Consider the following 20,928-nt stretch of genomic DNA (forward strand, 5'->3'; position numbering starts at 1 on the left):
ACGGCTAGGGACTTGCCGCCTATATGGGAGGCACAAAATCCCGCATGCAGCTCTTCGAGTACCTCCTTCCCCTTTTCTGGGGTAACACATTTCAACAAGGGCTTGAGGAAACCAGCCTTGAAGAGTTCTCCGTTTCTCAACTCGAAGTTTGCTGCTCTCTTTTTCATGACGGCTGCCTCCTGAGGTGAATCAGGGAGCGTGCCGTCTGCGAGATACGCCCGGATGCCATCCATCCAAGTAGAACTTCGATCCAGAATTCCAATGGGCTCTTCATAAATACTTCTTTTTTCAAGAACTTCCCAAAAGACTGACCGAGGCGTATCATGGCAGGCGGATGATGCCAATTTTGACAGTGCATCCGCCGGGTGGTTATCTTACCGGGGCACTTGATTCAATCTGAATTCCTCAAGTGTCCCAGCCTCATCTGTGACAGCCTGAAGATATTTGATCATAGCCGGATGGGTCGCTTCATAAGTGCCCTCATACTGGCTAACAACCAACTGAGAATCAGAATGGGCGTCAATCTTTGTTGCCCCTGCTGCCTTACACAAGCGAATTCCGGCTAACAGGGCTTCATCCTCCGCCTCGTTATTTGAGGCCTGAAACTTGAAACGTAGTGCATACTCATATCTATCTCCTTCTGGATATTCACAAACAATGCCTGCACCACAGCCGTTTTTTGTAGAGCTCCCATCTACATACACCCTCCAAACCTGATCAACATTATCCGGAAGAACCGGACGAGTCATTTCAACAATGAAGTCGGCAAACGCCTGACCTTTCACTGCTTTCCTTGGTTCGTAGGAGATTTCAAGACTTTGCATTTCAATAGCCCATTTCAACATTCTGCCGGATGACTCCAGAGTAGACATTGGCCGCTTGAGGGGCTGCTCGGTGTAGATTACAACCGGATGTGCCAGAAAGTATGGCTTCAACTTTTTGAAGGCCATATATAGAGCAAAACCAAATTTTTCCACCATGGGGTACCGGAGTTCAGCATTCTTTAACACATGGCTAATGAAGTATACCGGGAGCTGAGTACCGTCTCGTTCAGCAAGGAGAACGGCACTGAGAGCATGGTCTGAGACGACTAGGTACATGTACAACTTCTCTCTAGGCAAAGGACTAACAAGCCTTGGCAAAGAGTGTAAGTGTTCTTTCAATTTTTGAAATGCCGCCTCAGCATCATCCCCCCATTCAAATCTAGTCTTCTTCCTGATTGCTTGGAAGAAGTAAAGGCATTTGTCACCTGACCGGCTGAGGAATCTCCCCAAGGCGGCCAGGCAACCGGTGAGTCTCTGAACTTCCTTAACAGTGCGGGGTGACTTCATGTCAATTACCGCCTGTATCTTCTCAAGGTTAGCCTCTATCCCCCTTTGATCAATCAGGAATCCGAGAAACTTCCCAGACTCAACACCAAAGACGCATTTCTTAGGATTTAACATAACCCTATGCCGCCTGAGTGTGGTGAAGGTTTCTCGGAGATCAGCAAGGTGATCCGCCTGCTGCTTGGATTTGACTATCATGTCATCAATGTACGCCTCTACGTTCCTCCCAATTTGACTAATGAAGACTGTATTAATCATCCGTTGGAACGTAGCCGACGCATTCTTCAAGCCAAACGGCTTCACAGTATAACAGAATAACCCCTGATCAGTGACGAAGATCGTCTTTTCTTGATCTTTTTTCCACAGAGGTATCTGATGGAAGCCGGAATAGGCATCCATGAAACTCATCAAGGCATGACCGGCTATTGAATCGACCAAGCTGTCAATTTTTGGAAGTGGATAACTATCCTTTGGGCATGCCTTGTTGAGATCTGTGTAGTCTACACACATTCGCCAGGTACCATTCGGCTTCTTTACAAGCACAACGTTTGCCACCCAGTTGGGGAAGTTACAAGGCCGAATGAACCTGGCATCCAACAGCTTTTTAACTTCGGCAGCTGCCGCCTGACTTCATTCCTCACCGTGGTTCCTCTTCTTTTGCCGGATGGGCTTCATTTTTGGATCCACGGCGAGTTTGTGGACAGCGAGATCCGGGCTGATGCCTGTCATCTCTTCCACTTCAAAGGCAAACACATCTTTGAATTCTTTCAGTAGAAGGTGCAAGTCTGCACCCAGAACAGCATTAGCAACCGTCCCAACTTTAACAGTTCGCTCTGGACGGCTGTCGTCTAGAACAAGATCAATGCTATCACCAGCCGGTTGGGGACGGAGCTCCTTTGACTGTTCACCGGTCAGTGATTGCTATTTCTTTTCTTTCGTCACCACCACCAGCTCTGCAGCTTTTCTCTTTTTACCGGCTGCTGGTGGGGGTGAGGAAGCATCCTTGACATTGTCAAGGTCTATTGGTTCCTTCCCTTGGCCATCTGAGGCCACGGTATCCTTGACGGCTGAGAGGTAGCACTCCCGGGCCGTCTTCTGATCCCCGTTCAGGGAACCAACAGAACCATCATCCCTCTCATACTTGATTAGCTTGAGGGACGGGATGATTACCGCCTTGGCTTCGTTTAGGGTTGGCCTCCCAAGAATGATGTTGTAGGCGGTCAACTCCTCAACAACCAAGAATCTGACAACAATATGTCGTCCCTTGCCCTTCTCACCCAGCCGGATGGGTAAATCAATTCTTCCGGCTGGATAGACCATCCCACCCCCAAAACCAACCAAGGGGTGGGTGACCGGATGCATGCTGCTGGAGTTGTATTTCAGCTTCTGCAAGCACCGGAGGCTGATGATGTCTGACGAGCTGCCGGTATCAATAAGGATGCGCCCAACTAACTGGTTGGAGACCTTGCATTCAATAACAACCGGGTCGTCATGCGGGCGGCGGACGCTGCCCCTGTCCTTCTTAGTAATGAGGACATCCGGAAAAATGGAGTTGGCAGACGCCTGCTCCTCATCATCCGTAATGAGGTAGTGCATGTGGGCGAAGGCGGTGAAGCTAGGCTCAATGTCCTGGAGCTCGCAGGCGGCGATGTAGCTCAAGATATTGACCCAAGAGTTAGGCGTTAATTGCCACACTCCCAGGTCATACCCCTTCAGGATCTTCCGGATGCCTCTGTGAAGGGGAAAGCGGAGGCCGGCTTCTATCACCACCTCATAGCAGACAAAGTAGTTTTCTGCATTCTCAATGTCATCCCCCTAGGCTAGAACAACATCAGCCGGAGGGACGATAATGTCCCAGTCATCCCCAAAGGGATGTTGTTGTTTGAAAGCCTCAAAGCCGCTTTCAAGAAGAGCCCTGTCTCCAGGCTTCATCCGGGTCTTGGTGGGATCCAGGTTTATTTCTTTCTTTGCTGTTTGGCGATAAGCCTCAGCAAGGTCCTCTACATCAGAGCCGGATCCCTCTTGCTCTTCAGCAGCCTTTTCGGCTGAGTTATTTGGTTGGTCTGGAGAGGAGCTTTTACCACGTGGTCGTGGGTTCGATCCCCACAGACGGCGCCAAATGTTTTGGGTGTTTTTGTCCCTTGGGAGAGTTACAACTCGAAGACTGGTCCTGCTGACTCTGTACCTGCAAAAACAACGGAGACACCGGTTAGGTGGTACTCCGCCTCCAACGCTCAAGTTAGTAACTTGAAGGAGAATAGAAAGTGCGGAAATTTTGGTGGGGATCCGCTTGGATCCCAAGCTCAGGTGTTCTCTGATGAGAGAGAAAGTAGGATGTAATAAATGATAGTAAATTTCTGAATGTAAAATGTGTGTCCCCCAATTTGGGGGAATATCTCCCTATTTATAGGGTCATTGGGAAAAGTGCCCCTCCCTAGGTCATTCTGACCTAGGACTGATGGGCTGCGCCGCCAAATAGCGGATTTTGGGGAATTGGGCCCCTGAAGGCCGCAATTCTAAGAGAGTATCTGGAGAGGCCACGTGACAGCTGGAGATTGGTCAAGGATGACCTGCCAGCCCCTGACACGTGGCACCTCCTCATTGGTCCACTTGTCAAGGGTAAAAATACCCCAAATATCTGTGCTAGAACAAATCGAATCTGGGAGAAATCCAATGCCATTAATAGTTGGAGAGACTATGCTTAGTCTTGATGAATTGAAAAAGAATCCAGAAGCACCTATTCGAGGGTCTCCAATTTTATTACAAGTAGAAAAATAATATTCTTAATTACAGAAATTAAAAATATATTTTTGTATAGCAATACTGATTATGTGAATTGATTTTTACAGATGTGGCTCATGGAGAGACTAGAATTGCTTAGTCCTCCTGATAATATTGAAAAATATACCCCCAATTGCTTTGTTCGACGAAAGAAGCGTTTCTCCTTGAAGATGGGTCGCTATGAGTGGGGCAAAGTGCTTGCCTGTTGTGACTTCTCCATTAAATGGGTCATTCCTTAGTGGCAGCTTGAAAAGATAATTGGTTGTAATACCGAACCCTTTTGCCGTCTTCCTAGTTTGTCAAAATTGACCTTTTATGCTAATAAAGATTAGAGTATTGCTTTTCCTTCGAGTTATTAGACATGTTAAGTTAATTTTTATTTTTTAAGCTTTATTTAAATTTCATCAATGATGTAATTCTTTTACTTATTAATGCAATTTCAGCTTTTTAATTAACTTTACATTTGTTCATTTAAAGTAATGAAAATAACTTAAAATATTTTTTCTGAAAAATTTCTTCAAGTACGGAAGTCGAAAAAAATTTCCAGAATGCACCGAAGTTGTCCAGATATACGTACAAAATTGGCGTCGCTCATACGAGTCTGTCGCCAAACTTTTTTTGTTTTTTTATTTTTTTTTATTTATTTTTTTTTCGATGCTGGGACACGAAATGCTTGATAATTAAAGTGGCCGCACCCTTTTAAAGTGTTGCCTACGTATCCTTTCTTAAGGAATCAGGCTAAACGTAGCTCTCTTGAGTGTCCTACTCAAGTAATTATGGGTAGTACTTCTTAAGTTGGTTAAGATTGGTTATGTTTGAGAATTCATTGCCGTCCATGTCGGTTAACTGAGCTGCCCCTCCTAACAGGATTGTTTTGACAATGTATGGTCCGGACCAATTGGGCCTGAATTTGCCTGTTGGATCCAACACATTCTTCTTTAGTGCTTTTAGTACCAAGTCTCCAACCTTGATGTTTCTTGTCTTGACCTTTTTGTTGAAGTGTCTAGCCATACGAGTTTGGTAGCATTGGGTATGATGTAGAGCTTCTAGTCGTTTTTCATCAAGTAGAATTAACTCTTCATACCGTGCTCTAGTCCATTCAACTTCATCGAGTTTACTTTCTAACGCAATGCGTAGAGAAGGTATTTCTAGTTACACAGGGTGTACGACATCCATCCCATAGACTAAAGAGAATGGTGTGTTTCCTATTGACGTTCGAATTGACGTGCGATAACCCCAAAGTGCAAAATGGAGTTTGTCAGGCCAATCCTTGTAATTTTCTGTCATTTTCTCGATGATAGTTTTTAAATTTTTATTAGCTGCTTCAACTGCTCCATTGGCTTGGACTCCATATCGACAAATTATGTTCCTTTCGATAAAGAGTGCTACATCTTTTGCAGTGAGTTTAGCATATGATTGTGCTTCTACCCACTTTGTGAAGTAATCAATTGCTACCAAGATGTATTCGTGACCTCCTGTTCCAGGAGGTGTGATCTTTCCGATTATATCGATTCCCCATGTTGAGAATGGCCATGGTGAGGTGTAAGTGTAGAGAACGGATGGAGGAATATGCTGCAAGTTTGCATAAATTTGGCACTTAGGGCATCTTTTTACATATTGATGACAAACCCTATTCATGGTAGTCTAATAATATCCTTCTCGCATTATCTTTTGGACTAGCATTTTGCCATTAAAATGTGTTCCACATACTCCTTCGTGGACTATTCTCATAGTCCTTTGAGCGTCCTTCTTGCCTACACATAATAGGGCTCGACCTTTAGGTACCCTTTTGTGTAGCTCATCATTTATGAGTACGTATTGGGAAGCCAAAAGTCTCAAATCTCGTTTTGCTCTTTTGTCAGCATGAGGAGGGTATTCTCCTTTGGTGACATAATTGAGTATGTCGACATACCATGGTTCTTCTTCTTCATCTTCTTCTTGGATTGTTTCATAATCCTCTATGGCTTGAATATATGCTAGTTTGTGTCTTTTCTTTATCGTTAGAGGCATTTGCTCAATTTCTTTAGGAATCCTAACCATTGAGGCTAGTCTTGCCAAGGCATCAGCAAATTGCTTTTCTTCTCTAGGTAGATATGTGTATTCCACCTTTTCCAATTGATCGGTGAGAGTTTCCAGATATGTTTGGTAAGGGGCTAAGCTTTCGCTCTTTACTTTCCATATTTTGGAGGTTTGGTTAATGATCAAGGAAAAATCTCCGAATGTTCGAAGTTTCTTTACACCCAATGCTAAAGCTGTTTCGAGGCCTACCACGCATGATTCATACTCTGCAGCGTTGTTGGTAACGTCGAAATCTAACTTTATTGAAATTGGAACATGCTCCTCTATAGGTGATACTAATAGGACTCCTACGCCACATCCCTTTTGGTTTGAGGCTCCATCAAAGTATAAAGTCCAAGTATCATCTTCCGTGACCATTAAGTCTTCATCTGGAAATTCATTATCGTTTATTGGTGTCGAATCTTCTATTGGAAAGTCTGCTAAGAAGTCAAACTGGGCTAGGTTGACTATCCACCTTGAGATGCGTCCGTGAAGCGTGGATTTCTCAAATAAGTACCTGAGAGGATCCATTCGTGACACTACAAAGACTGTGTGAACAAGCATGTAATGTCTTAACTTGGTTATGGCCCACACCAATGCGAGGCACAATTTCTCAAGTGGTGTATAGCGTGCTTCATATTCGAGCATCTTTTTGCTTAGGTAGTAGATGGCGTTTTCTTTTCCTTCTACTTCTAATGCGAGCATAGCTCCCATTGTTTCTTTGGTGACTGTTAAGTACAGCCTTAGAGGAATTCCTAGGAGCGCTGGGGCTTGATGAGTGACATTTTTGGCACTCATTTGGTTCCTTTTTGGATGATTTTTATTTCATTTTATCTCTCTTTTCTTTAGTTTTCCTTAATTTTATTCTTGTTTTCTTCATTTTATGCTTTTTGTAGTTAGTTTCTCTTTTTCATGTCTTTTTCTAGTTTACTTGTTATTTTTCTCTTTTACTTGCTTTCTATCTTTTGCTTGTAGGTGGTAATTGATTGTCCAAGAATTCCCGAGCCTCCTCTCTACGAGTTTTCATTGCTTTTATGCCTAAAGAAGGTGCAAGAAGTTCCAAGTCAAAGGTGGATCCAAGGGGCAAGCTTCAAGGCTTTGTTTATGCCTTATTCATGGCTTTAATTCTTCAAGAAATTCAAGAAAGTTTCTGCCCACTTTGTCCTCCATCATCATCATCCTAGATGCGTGCACCACTTGAGCTAGGACGAAGAGAAGAAGGGGAGGAAACCCAGCTATGTGCGGGCGCACAAAGGGAGTGTGCGGCCGCACATTGGTCGTGTGCGGCCGCACACCAGGTGTGTGCGGGCGCACATTCCTGGGTGTGTCCCGTGCACGCCTTTCTCCCTCCTCCGAGCGCCCGCACTTATGAGGGTCTATTTTTGGGCGTCATTACCGACCTCCTCCTTGTATATATAGTTATTTCTACCTATTTTTAGAAAGTTTTTTAGTTTTTAGATTGAATTTGATAGTTAGTTTTTGGGAGAATTTTAGAGAGAGAAACTCAAGAACTAGAGAGAGAAACTCATGATTTTTGGTGATTGCTCAAGGATTCCTCATTGTATTTGATCTTTGGATCAAAGTTTTGTAAGGATCTTCTTCTTGATTTCAATACAAGTTTGATTTTAGTTGATTTCATTAGTTTTTCATATTGTTGATGATTGATTTGGTTATTGATTGAATTTTGATTGATTTTAATTGATTGTTGGTTTAATCTTTGATTTCAAGTATGTTGATGATGATTTTGATGAATGTTGGAGTTTTGATCTCAATTCCTATGGCTAGTGAGTAGTTTCCTAGCTAGGGAGATGGTGAAGCATGTATGAATGATGGAATAGTGTAATTTGGGGATAATTGATGGAGTTGATGACATGATTAAATTTGGTTGATCTTTCATGTGCATGTGTGTGATTAATTGAGGTTTGGCCTTCTTTGATTAATACACTAGATTGCATTGTAAGCTTGCTATGATACGGACCATTGATTAGTGAACTTGCAATTTCACGATTGAGGTGCTTTGTGACGTTCCCTAGGTAGTGTTTAGCGTAGTTGACGCTAGTTAGACCTCTAGGTGAACCACCTTAGTAATGCTCTTTTGGATACATGATGATTTTCCTTCATATCGCTTGACTTAGTCGGTTTGACCTCCCAAATTACCGTTTCCATTATGATTGCATGTGGATCCATTGCCCTAGTGTCTTAGATTGATTTTATACAAGTTTGCATTACCTAGTTTAGCCTTAGTTCTACCTCAAACCCCTTCTTGATTCCGAAATAGCTTGATTTAGACATCGTGCACTTGATATCCATTCCCTTGGGTTCGACCTTGACTTGCCACTACGCTAAAATAGGGGTTAGTTAAGTTACAAATTTTGTTTGATAGGGTAGGGTGGTAGCCCAACGACCTACCGTTCTCCTTCCCATCAAAATGGCGCCGTTGCCGGGGAATGGTGCTTGAGTATATGTTGTTTTTGAGTCTATTTCATTTTGATAAAATACAAAAAGATTTTGTTTCTCTAGGCTACATTTGTAGCATGTGCTACTAACATTTGTGTGTGAGTTTTGCATGCATAGAACCCGCGATCGTCCCCTTGTTCCCCTTGTTCTGGAAATTGAGAGGACTCTTTCAAGAAGAAGAGTGGATAATAGATCCTTGTCTTATAGCTCTTCAAGTGAAGAAGAAATTCAAGAAGAGCAAGGAATGGGTGAAAATCCTAGAATAGCCTTGAAGGAGCTTGGAGTGCCCGGGGCGTATAGGTTTGAGAGTGGAATAACTCCACCTACTACCCCGGCAAATGACTTCGAAATCCGGCCGGCAATGATCACCTTGATTGAGAGAAGGCAATATAGTGGGGCTAAGAATGAGAGCCCATTGAACCATCTTAAAGAATTTGAAAAATATTGCAACACTATCAAAGTCAATGGGGTCTCTCAAGAATTCATCCGCCTCAAGTTGTTCCCTTTCTCTCTAATAGGAAGATCTTTGGAGTGGCTAGACAAGGAGGTGAAGCCCAACTCCTTGAGAACTTGGGATGATGTTACAAAGGCTTTCTTGTCCCGTTTCTATCCCCAAAAGAAGACGGCGGAGGCAAGAGCCTTGATTCAAGGGTTCAAGCAAAGGCCGAGTGAAAGCCTTTATGAAGCATGGGAGAGATTCAAAGAGTATCAAAGGGAGTGCCCTCACCACGGAATCCCCACATACCAAGTGATCCAAATCTTCTATGGCGGTTTAAGTCCCCAAGGCAAGTCATGCCTTGATGGAGGGGCCGGGGGCCCTATCATGAACAAAACCGAAGAAGAAGTTGTGGACATCATTGAGGACGTGGTGACATATTATAGGGATTGGCAAGATGGGGAGAGGGACTCTTCAAGCAAGCAATCTTCATTGTATTCGGTGGACCATCTCAATGCAATCAACAACCTTTCCTCCCAAATGACAAATTTAGGAAAGGAGGTCACCGCAATCAAAGCTAAGTTGGAGAGCACTTCTACCTCTTCTCAAGCTTCTAATCTTCCCTCCCAATTTAAGGGGAGAGGTACTCCTTCTAACTCTCAACCCCCTCCCTCTTCACATAATATGCCTTTGGGTTGCTTGTTTTGTGATGCATATGGATCGTATGATCATGACTCTAGTGCTTGTCCTAATGAATGTGTTGATGAATTTGACAACAATGAGTGTGAACATGTTAATTTTGTGTCAAACAACAATGTTCAAAGGTTTGATAATCAAAAAGACCAATGGAATAGGAATTACCAAAACCAAGGCAATTTTGACAACTATAATCATAATGGTGGTTATAGGAACCAAGGGAATCAAGGTTCTCGTGGTAACCATAACCAAGGTTATAGTAGCCAAAATCAAGGCCAAAACTATGGTAATCAAAATCATAATTATGGTAATCAAAACCAAGGTTATGTAAATCATAACCAAGGTAATGGGAACCATAATCATGGTGGTGGTAACCATAATCAAGGTTATGGTTCAAATCAAAATAGGAGTAATTGGAACAATCAAGGAAGGGGAAATTTTCAAAACAATGCTCAAAGAGGTCCCCCACCCGGTTTTGTTCCAAAGACTCAAGGTGAAAATTCCTATTCACAACCTTCTTCTCCTAAGACAACCTTGGAAAAGTTGATTGATAATCAAACCAAGATCATTAACACCTATATGGCGGTTAGTGATAAGAAATTCAATGAGATGATGACCCACAATAAGATGCTTGAGACTCAAATTACCCAATTAGCAAGCACTATTAAGGATTTTGCTAGTCCTTCATCTTTGCCTTCCCAAGGTGTTGAACCAAAGAAACCCGTGTACTCTATTGCCACAAGTGGTGGAAATGATTTTGATGAGGGAGTTTCTTGTTTAAAAGAGGGAAGAGATGAGAGTGGCGCTAAGGAGAATGAAGTGGAAAGGGTTGAGTCTAAGGAAATCTATTGTGAGGTTGACAAAAGAGAAGAGTGTGTTGGTGAAAAGATGAGTGAGATAGAGAGATTTCCCGATCTTCCATATCCCCAAAAATACTTGAGATTCAAAATGGATGAGCAATTTGGGAAGTTCCTTGAAGCTTTTAAGGATGTTCATGATTCTACACCCTCTACCGAACCAATTCCCGACATGCCTAAGTACTCCAAGTTTGTTAAGGAGATCTTAAATGAGAGAGAGGATTTTGATGAGGGTAGTTCGGTGGAAGGAGGGAAGTGCTTTAGTGCTCTTATCCATGGTGAACTCCCAAGGAAGATGGAGGATCCGGGGAATTTTTCAATCCCCTGTGAAATTAAGGAAATGGTTTTTGAAAATGCTTTGTGTGACCTTGGTGCTAGTGTGAGTATTATGCCCTTTTCGGTCTTCGAAAATCTTGATCTAGGTGAGCTTCAACCATCCAAGATAACACTTCAATTGGCCGACCGTTCTATTAAGTTTCCTTAGGGAAGAATTGATGATGTCCCCTTAAAGATTGGAGAGTTTGTTTTTCCGGTGGATTTTGTTGTTCTAGAGATTGAGGAGGATGAACATATTCCAATCATCTTAGGGAGACCTTTCTTAGCTACCTCGGGAGCTTTAATAGATGTCAAAGGAGGTCAAATTACTTTGAGGTGTTGGAAATTAGAAGAGAGTTTTAAGTTAAAACCAATGCATGAGTCTTTATCTTGTGTCCAAGATATCGCATGTGCTAGTCTTTCTCGTTCCATTGATGGTTTGTGCATGATTGATTCTTCTACTAATAATGTTTTTGAGATTGTTGATGATGTTTGTGCAAGTATTGATGATGTTAGTGAAGAAGAATTTGTGATTCAAAAGCCAAAGGATGAGAAAGATATTGGTTTTCCAAATTGGTTCAATCTTAATTCTCATGAGGAAGAGAAAGCTTCCATGATTAAGGATGTTGAAGTCAAGCCGAAGAAAAAGGCCCGTGACTCAAAGAAGGCAAGAAAAAGGAAGAAGTTGAGAAGTGAAAAAGAAGAATTTGAAAAGAAGTTTGTGAGAGTTTCATCAAGCAACAATGAGAAGTTGCCAAAGGTTGAAGACGAATTTGCTCTATCAACCACCTTGAAGAAGGTGGTGTTCTTTGATCCTCCATGATTAGGAGGAAGGGTCGAGCTTAGGACCTTAAGCAAGCGCTTCCCGGGAGGCAACCCGGAGTTTCTAACTTTTCTCTTTGATTTTTAAACTTTCTCATTTTTGTTTCTTTTATTACTTTGTCTTTTCTTTTACTTTTCTTTTTATTTGGATTTTTAGGATGTCCGTTTGCGGGATTGGAATTCAACAAATATGCATGATGGATGGAAAGTGTTCATGGCACATGTTTAGGGAATTTTTACCCTAGACAAGTGGACCAATGAGGGGGTGCCACGTGTCAGAGGCTAGCAGGTCATCCTTGGCCAATCTCCAGCTGACACGTGGCCTCTCCAGATACTTCCTTAGAAATTGCGGCTTTCAGAGGCCCAATTTCCCAAACGCATTGATTGCGACGCAGCCCATTTGTCCTAGGTCAGATGACCTAGGGGAGGGCACCTTTCCCAAGGACCCTATAAATAGGGAGATATTCCCCCAAAATGAGGGACATCTGATCTTATTCAGAAATTTACTATCATTTATTACATCCTACTTTCTCTCTCATCAGAGAACACCTGAGCTTGGAATCCAAGCAGATCCCCACCTAAATTTCCGCACTTTTTATTCTCCTTCAAGTTACTAACTTGAGCGTTGGAGGCGGAGCACCACCCAACCGGTGTCTCCGTTGTTTTTGCAAGTACAGAAGCCCTCCGGACCAGTCTTCGAGTTGTAACTCTCCCAAGGGACAAAAACACCCAAAACATTTGGCGCCGTCTGTGGGGAGAGTACCTCAAGATGGTTCAAAATTCTGTACCGATTCACAGTTCTACTTCTCTACGTCCGGGTACTCAGTCGGGTAACCCGGAAGACTTGCAACCGGTTATTCAGCCGGTAGGATTTGAAATCCCCCAGCCTCCACCTCAGCCTCAGCCAGAGGTTTTCACTGAGGAGGAGGATGAAGAAGAAGACAATGATGTTGAGACTTACATCTCTAGGGATGGTTCTCTCATCTCTAAATCCATCCGTTCTAGAGATCAGCTGGAACGAAACCTGGATAAGGCAGGCCCTAGCAGCCTGCCTACTGAGAGGTCAGATGGGGAAACCCGGAAGACTAGAGGAGAAGCTCCAGTCACCCGGAACGAGCTCATGAAATTCATGAACTCCTTCAAGGGTGAAATCAAGAAGATGATCAACAACAAGGCAGGCTCTTCCAAGAGTCAGCCGGCTAAAAAGACTCCCAATGATGGGAAGAAGAAGAAGCCGGTCAAGGACAGGCAGCCAACTCCCCATCCAAAGGAGAAGGCAGCCGCAACACTTGATTGGTCTAAGATTCTGATGCCCCGGCGACCCCGGCCGGAGGCTAGAAAAACGTCCACCTTTGATGCTAGAGAAGTCATCAATCGGAGGAGGCAACAGCAGTCTGAGTCAGCTTCTACCTCAAGCTTTCCAGACAGCTTCAAGCAAGCTTCCGCAAGGAACTCTATGTCCTTGCATGAGAGTCGGACAGGCGGTAAATCCGTCAACACCGAACCTCAGCTGATGATAGGGTCTATGCCATACGCACCCCAGGCGCAGTATGGGCAATATGGCCTCCAGTTCATGCAGCCACCCCCATTCGGAGGTCAGGCGGCATATACTAATGCCCAGCCACTGGACTGGCAGCTCCGGCTGATGAGGCTAGGCGAACAACCGTCTGCCTTTGCAGCCAATAAAACCGAGGCGGCTCAGCCGGCCAAGGTTAAAAACATTTTGGTTGGTGCTTATGATGGCACCACCAACCCAGAAGATCACCTGATGGCATACACCAACCTAATGTGTTTACAAGGTTGGGATGATGCCACCTGGTGCCGCTGCTTTCCGGCTACATTGAAGGGCATTGCCCAACAATGGTTTGGCAATTTGCCAGCCGGATCTATTGATTGTTTCAAGAAGCTAGCCTTCTTGTTTGCCACCAACTTCTCAATGAACATCCCTGCTAAGAAGACAAGTCTAGACTTGAGCACCATTAAGCAGGGAGAGAGAGAAGGGCTACGCTCCTATGTCAGGTGGTTCAACCTGGTCAGAATTCAGATCCAGGGGCTGTCTGACGAGGTAGCATTTACAGACTTCTTCAAGGGTCTGAGAGACGGGTCGGCTTTTAAGTTTGACCTTGTCAGAAAAGGGGCTTTCACGATACAGGCGGCCCTGAGGGAGGCGGAAAGCTATATACAAGCAACCGACCTTTGTATGCCTGGTAATCAGTCAGACTCCAAGAAGTCTGACAAACTAAAAGAGAGCCGGTCTGCTCAGCCGGCGAAGAAGAAAGAAGAGAGCAAGAAAAGGAAAGAAGTCTGGGCGGTCAGCGATTCTGAGCAGCCGTCCCAGAAAAAGAAAAAAGAGTTTAAACCGTACGTTCCTCGGTACGAGTTTAACAGGAATTGTAACTCCATCCTCATGGAGGTAAAGGACCGGCTGTCCATTGAGAAGCCGAATCCAATGAAGAGTTCCGTTCAATCCCGGAACAAGAACAAATATTGTCAATTCCATGAGGAGGTTGGCCATGACACCAACGACAGCTTTAGTTTACAGCGGACGTTGGACCGTCTGGCTGACAAAGGACATTTGAAGTCCTATATTTCTAAGTCCCCAGCCGGGGCTAAAAAGAGGAACAAGAGCCAGTCCTCTAAGGCTGCTTCCCAGCCTGCAAGTAGTTCGGAAACCGACAGGGATCCGGTCTACACCATAGCAGGCGGGTTTTCCTGTGGCGGCCCTACCATCCGGGGCAATAAAAGCCATCTTCGAAAGATGGATAAGGATGATGAGGAGCAGCCGTCTGCCAGCTCCACTTTTCCGGATGTCCTCATTACTGAGAAGGACAGGGGCAGTGTCCGCCGCCCGCATGACGATCCGGTTGTCATTGAATGCAAGGTCGCCAACCAGTTAGTTGGACGTATCCTTATTGACACCGGCAGCTCGTCGGACATCATCAGTCTCCGGTGCTTGCAGAAGCTGAAATACAACTCCAGCAGCATGCATCCGGTTACCCACCCCTTGGTTGGTTTTGGGGGGGGAATGGTCTATCCAGCCGGAAGAATTGACCTACCCATCCGGCTGGGTGAGAAGGGCCAAGGACGACATTTAGTCGTCAGATTCTTGGTCGTTGAGGAGTTGACCGCCTACAACATCATTCTTGGCAGGCCAACCCTCAACGAAGCCAAGGCTGTAATCATCCCTTCTCTCATGCTCATCAAGTATGAGAAGGATGATGGTTCTGTTGGTTCCCTGAACGGGGATCAGAAGACGGCCAGGGAGTGTTACCTCTCAGCCGTCAAGGATACTGTGGCTGTAGGCGGCCAAGGGAAGGAACCATTAGACCTTGACAATGTCAAGGATGCTCCCTCACCTCCACCAGCAGCCGGAAAAAAGAGAAAAGCTGCAGAACTGGTGGTGGTGAAGAAAGAAAAGAAATAGCAATCACTGACCGGTGAACGGTCAGAGGAGCTCCGTCCCCAACCGGCTGGTGAAAGTATTGATCTTGTTCTGGACGACAGCCGTCCAGAGCGAACTGTTAAGGTTGGGACGGTTGCTAATGCTGTTCTGGGTGCAGACTTGCACCTCCTGCTGAAAGAGTTGAAATATGTGTTTGCCTTTGAAGTGGAAGAGATGCCAGGCATCATCCCGGATCTTGCTGTCCACAAACTCGCCGTGGATCCAAAAATGAAGCCCATCCGGCAAAAGAAGAGAAACCACGGCGAGGAAAGAAGTCAGGCGGCAGCTGCCGAAGTAAAAAAGCTGTTGGATGCCAGGTTCATTCGGCCTTGTAATTTCCCCGACTGGGTGGCAAACGTTGTGCTTGTAAAGAAGCCGAATGGTACCTGGCGGATGTGTGTAGATTACACAGATCTCAACAAGGCATGCCCAAAGGATAGTTATCCGCTCCCAAAAATTGACGGCTTGGTCGATTCAACAGCCGGTCATGCCTTGATGAGTTTTATGGATGCCTACTCCGGCTTCCATCAGATACCTCTGTGGAAAAAAGATCAAGAAAAGACGGCCTTCGTCACTGATCAGGGGTTATTCTGCTATACTGTGATGCCGTTTGGCTTGAAGAATGCGCCGGCTACGTTCCAACGGATGATTAATACAGTCTTCATTGATCAAATTGGGAGGAATGTAGAGGCGTATATTGATGACATGATAGTCAAATCCAAGTAGCAGACGGATCACCTTGCTGATCTCCGAGAAACCTTCACCACACTCAGGCGGCATAAGGTTATGTTAAATCCCAAGAAATGCGTCTTTGTGTTGAGTCTGGGAAGTTTCTCGAATTCCTGATTGATCAAAGGGGGATAGAGGCTAACCCTGAGAAGATACAGGCGGTAATTTACATGAAGTCACCCCGCACTGTCAAGGAAGTTCAGAGACTCACCGGTTGCCTGGCCGCCTTGGGGAGGTTCCTCAGCCGGTCAGGTGACAAATGCCTTTACTTCTTCCAAGCAATCAGGAAGAAGACTAGGTTTGAATGGGGGGATGATGCTGAGGCGGCCTTCCAGAAATTGAAAGAACACTTGCACTCTTTTCCAAGGCTTGTTAGTCCTTTGCCTAGAGAAAAGTTGTACATATACCTAGCCGTCTCAGACCATGCTCTCAGTGCCGTTCTCCTTGCTGAACGAGACGGTACACAGCTCCCGGTATATTTCATTAGCCATGTGTTGAAAAATGCTGAACTCAGGTACCCCATGGTGGAAAAATTTGGTCTTGCTCTATATATGGCCTTCAAAAAGTTGAAACCATACTTCCTGGCACATCCGGTTGTAATCTACACCGACCAGCCCCTCAAGCGGCCAATGTCCACTCTGGAGTCATCCGGCAGAATGCTGAAATGGGCTATTGAAATGCAAAGTCTTGAAATCTCCTACGAACCAAGGAAAGCAGTGAAAGGGCAGGCGTCTGCCGACTTCATTGTTGAAATGACTCGTCCGGTTCTCCCGGATAATGTTGATCAGGTTTGGAAGGAGTATGTAGACGGGAGCTCTACAAAGAACGGCTGTGGTGCAGGCATAGTTTGTGAATCTCCAGAAGGAGATAGATATGAGTATGCACTACGGTTCAAGTTTCAGGCCTCGAATAATGAGGCGGAGTATGAAGCCTTGCTAGCCGGAATCCGCATGTGTAAGGCAGCAGGGGCAACAAAGATTGACGCCCATTCTGATTCTCAGTTGGTTGTTAGCCAGTATGAGGGCACTTATGAAGCGACCCATCCGGCAATGATCAAATATCTTCAGGCTGTTAAGGATGAGGCTGGGACACTTGAGGAGTTCAGGTTGAATCAAGTGCCCCGGTCAGATAACCACCCGGCGGATGCACTATCAAAATTGGCATCATCCGCCTGCCATGATACGCCTCGGTCAGTCTTTTGGGAAGTTCTTGAAAAACGAAGTATTTTTGAAGAGCCCATTGGAATTCTGGATCGAAGCTCTACTTGGATGGATGGCATCCGGGCGTATCTTGCAGACGGCACGCTCCCTGATTCACCTCAGGAAGCAGCCGTCATGAAAAAGAGAGCAGCAAACTTTGAGTTGAGAAACGGAGAACTCTTCAAGGCTGGTTTTCTCAAGCCCTTGTTGAAATGTGTTACCCCAAAAAAGGGGAAGGAGGTACTCGAAGAGCTGCATGCGGGATTTTGCGCCTCCCATATAGGCGGCAAGTCCCTAGCCATCAGAGCCAGGCGGCATTATTTTTGGCCTACCCTTGAGGCAGATGCCAAGGAATTTGTGAAGAAATGTGATAAATGCCAGAGGTTTGGCAAGCTGATACATCGCCCGGCTACTGATCTGACGGCAATCCACAGCCCAGTCCCGTTTGCTAAATGGGGCATGGACATTTTGGGTCCATATACGCCTGCTCCAGGCGGAAAGCGCTATATTTTGGTGGCTGTGGATTATTTCACCAAATGGGTGGAGGCGGAGGCAGTTAAGAATATCAAGACAAAGGATGTCATCTCTTTCATTTGGAAGAATATTATCACCCGGTTTGGGGTACGTATGTCTATGGTGTTTGATAATGGTCCTCAGTTTGAAATGCCTCAGCTCAAGACTTGGTTAGGAGATCAGGGCATCTCAAGTTATTTTGCCTCAGTCGGCCGTCCTCAAGCAAATGGTCAGGTTGAGGCATTCAACAAACTCATCTCAGACGAAATTAAAAAGAAAATTGAAAGAGCCGGTGGCCTATGGGCAGAAGAGCTAATTCATGTGTTATGGGCCATCCGGACAACTGCTAAGGGGTCAACCGGAGAAACCCCGTTTCTCATGGTATACGGGGCTGAAGCCGTTTTACCCATTGAACACTATGAGCCTACGTTCAGTGTGATGCTCTATGACGAAGAGGCAAATTGGGAGGCCATGCGGCTGGCATTGGACTCCCTCCCGGAACGCAGGGGCAATGCTGCCCTGAGACATGAGATATACCGTCTGAGAATGACGCGAGCCTACAACAAAAGAGTGCACAAACGTCCCTTGAAAGTGGACGATCTTGTGTTACGGAAAATGGAGGCAACCGGTAGGGCCAATGAGCTTGGAAAGCTAACTCCTAATTGGGAAGGCCCCTACCGGATCTATGAAGAAGTCAGGGATGGCACATACTGCCTGGAAACTCCAGACGGTAGACGCCTGCCCAGAACTTGGAATGTAGACAACTTAAAAAAGTACTACTTCTGAGTATTGTAAGTTTTTTTTTTTTTTTTTTTTTTTTTTTTTTTTTTTTTTTTTTTTTTTTAACAAGAGGTATTAATGAGAAATGCTCTTGTTTCATGAATTTTCTTTTTATTTCCGTCTGGGTTTACCCATACTAATGTTGAAAAAGTACAGTAGTAAATTTAACGTGTGAATAACTTGAGGCCAATGGCCAGATAAAAACTAAGTTTGATACTTACTATATGAAATCAAAAGTCCATAGTGACAAGAGGCTAACAGCCGGATCCTAAACTAAACACAAAACCGTTTAGTAGCTATCAGCCGGTCTAACAGCTAGACCTGAGGCCAAGGGCCAGATGGTTGTCCATTCTCTCAAAATTCGTCTATTCCAACATGGCTATAGGCGTCCGGCGACACCCCTCCGGGTGCAATCGTCGCAGAGAACAACCACCATGCTTGTTCTATAAGCCCATGCAGGCGGCAACAATTGAGTGGCTAAAGCAGTCAACTCATAGCTGTCTGTTCATATTACTTCTCTAAAGTAATTTCTGATTGAAAATTTTCTGGCTGTCTGCAAGTATCAGCCGGAGTAACATCGAAAGTCTTTTACTTAGAGAAATTTTCCTCAAGTTGCGTACTTCTGGGGCAAACCCCTTTTTGCGTAATAGCTATAAAGCATATTCAGACGGTTTGATACCGACTGGGGCAGAGGTTTGCATGCCCGTTATTTGGCCGGCTGTGTACTTGGTTTGGGGCAATCACCATTGTGATTGATTGCCTTACAAACATCCCATACTCTTTCAAGTATGAGAAGTTCCCAAGGCAATCAATCCTCTCTTTGTTTGGGTTAAACCAACCACACAGCCGTCCAGGGGCAAGGACAGCCGGATATGTGCCTGCCGCATGCTTTTTATAAGATAGGCAAATTCACAATCACAAGTATATATGCAAAAGTGAAAAATTGAGAAAACCGAAAAATTGCAAGTATAAGAAAAACCGACTGGGTCGGTATACTTCATAAATAGAGTTGGCTCAAAAGGCCAAAATAATTGTTACCCGGAAATACATCCGGAAGAGAAACCATTGTTACCCGACCCCGTGGTCGGTAAAGGATACATCGGTTACTCGGCACGCAGGCCGGAAATTCAAAAGAAAAGTAAAATTAAGCTTGATTGGTTGGCATACTGCCGCTGAACTCAAGAGTTTGATTACTCTTGGGGAGGTTGCTACTCCGGCTGCTGAGCTGGTGGCTGGATCTCCGGCTGGTCCTGCGCCGGGGAAAGGTCTGCTTCTGCATTCACAGCCTCTTAAGGCTGGTTCTCTTCAATCTGACCTTCTTCCTGCCCTCCCGCCTGCTCCTCCTCCTCGTCGGAGACATCATATCCTTGTAAATCAGCCCAAACCTTGAAGCGAGGCGGTGCCTCCTCTCCTAGAATTTCCGCATCATACACAGCCGTGGCATAATCGTACCTCAGCTTGTAATATTCGAAGTCCACTTCTGGGTTGAGGAGTTTCCAGGCTAGCTGCAGGCGGGCCTCCGTGTCTTTCTCATTCTCCTGGACCAGCCGGGCCTGCTCCTTGGCAATTTCCTTGGCAAGCTCCTCCTGGTGCTCAGTCTTCTGCTTGGTCAGGGCCACCACCAACCGGGAGTTATCAGCCCAGAGTTGGGTATTTTCAGTATCAGCCCCTTCCAACGCCTTGAGGTTAGATTCAGCAGTCTTCAATTTTTGTTCAAGGTCGTTGGCCCGGTTGTTCGCAGCCTCGTTAGCAGCCGTCAGGGTCTGAATCAGCTCCTCCTGTTTCAACTCCACTGCTTTAATTGAAAGTTTAGACATATAATATGCATGTTCAGCAGAGTTGAGATTTTCGATTGCCCTTCTTTTGGCGTCATTTACCTCTTCTTGCTTCCGCCTGAAGGGCACTCGGAGCCCGTCTACTCTCAGCATCACCTGAGTAAGCCAGCCGGGAAAATTAGCACTTGACACAATGAAACGAAAATATAAGCTTAAGAGTTAAGACAGTTTACCTCCGCCAGCTGGTCCATTATCCGGTTAAAGTCCACTACCTGTAAATCAGGTACTGAGGCTTTCTCTGTCCGGGTGAGGGTCCTCACCATCCGTTTGGCAATGCCCGGGAAGTCAGGTGCCCCAGAGGTAGCATCTGCACCAAAAGAAGTACTTGGTGAGAGGGAAGCAGCATAGGCAGCATTCATCCGTCCCCAGCTGCTCACTAAGCCACCGGATGGGTCTACCTTAGTCTTGACCCTCATAAAGTCAAGTGGGTAAGGGATTTCAATGGTAGCCTTACCTTGAGTTCTTGGCTGTGGAGTGGAACCCTCCCCAACCGCTGCAGTGCCGGCTGCAGCATTGAGTGGCACGCCACTCTTCGATGCCTCCTCTGAGGCATCCGGCATTTTCCCCTCCGTCTTCTTTGAGCTTTCGCTCAACGCTTGTACTTTGGAGGGAGACTTGCCACCAGTCGTAGGACGATCTGGTTTGGCAGTGGAGGTTGTTTGGGAAGGGGTCCGCCTGAC

General features: G+C 45.3%; 1 pseudogene; it reads right to left on the reverse strand.

Moving 5' to 3' along the window:
- Positions 1-9,260: 9,260 nt before the first annotated feature.
- LOC145569618 (small nucleolar RNA R71) lies at positions 9,261-9,359 on the reverse strand (annotated as a pseudogene).
- Positions 9,360-20,928: the final 11,569 nt, after the last annotated feature.

Source organism: Chenopodium album, chromosome 11 (genome assembly GCF_948465745.1).
Source record: "Chenopodium album chromosome 11, dcCheAlbu1.1, whole genome shotgun sequence".
Lineage (NCBI taxonomy): Eukaryota > Viridiplantae > Streptophyta > Magnoliopsida > Caryophyllales > Amaranthaceae > Chenopodium > Chenopodium album.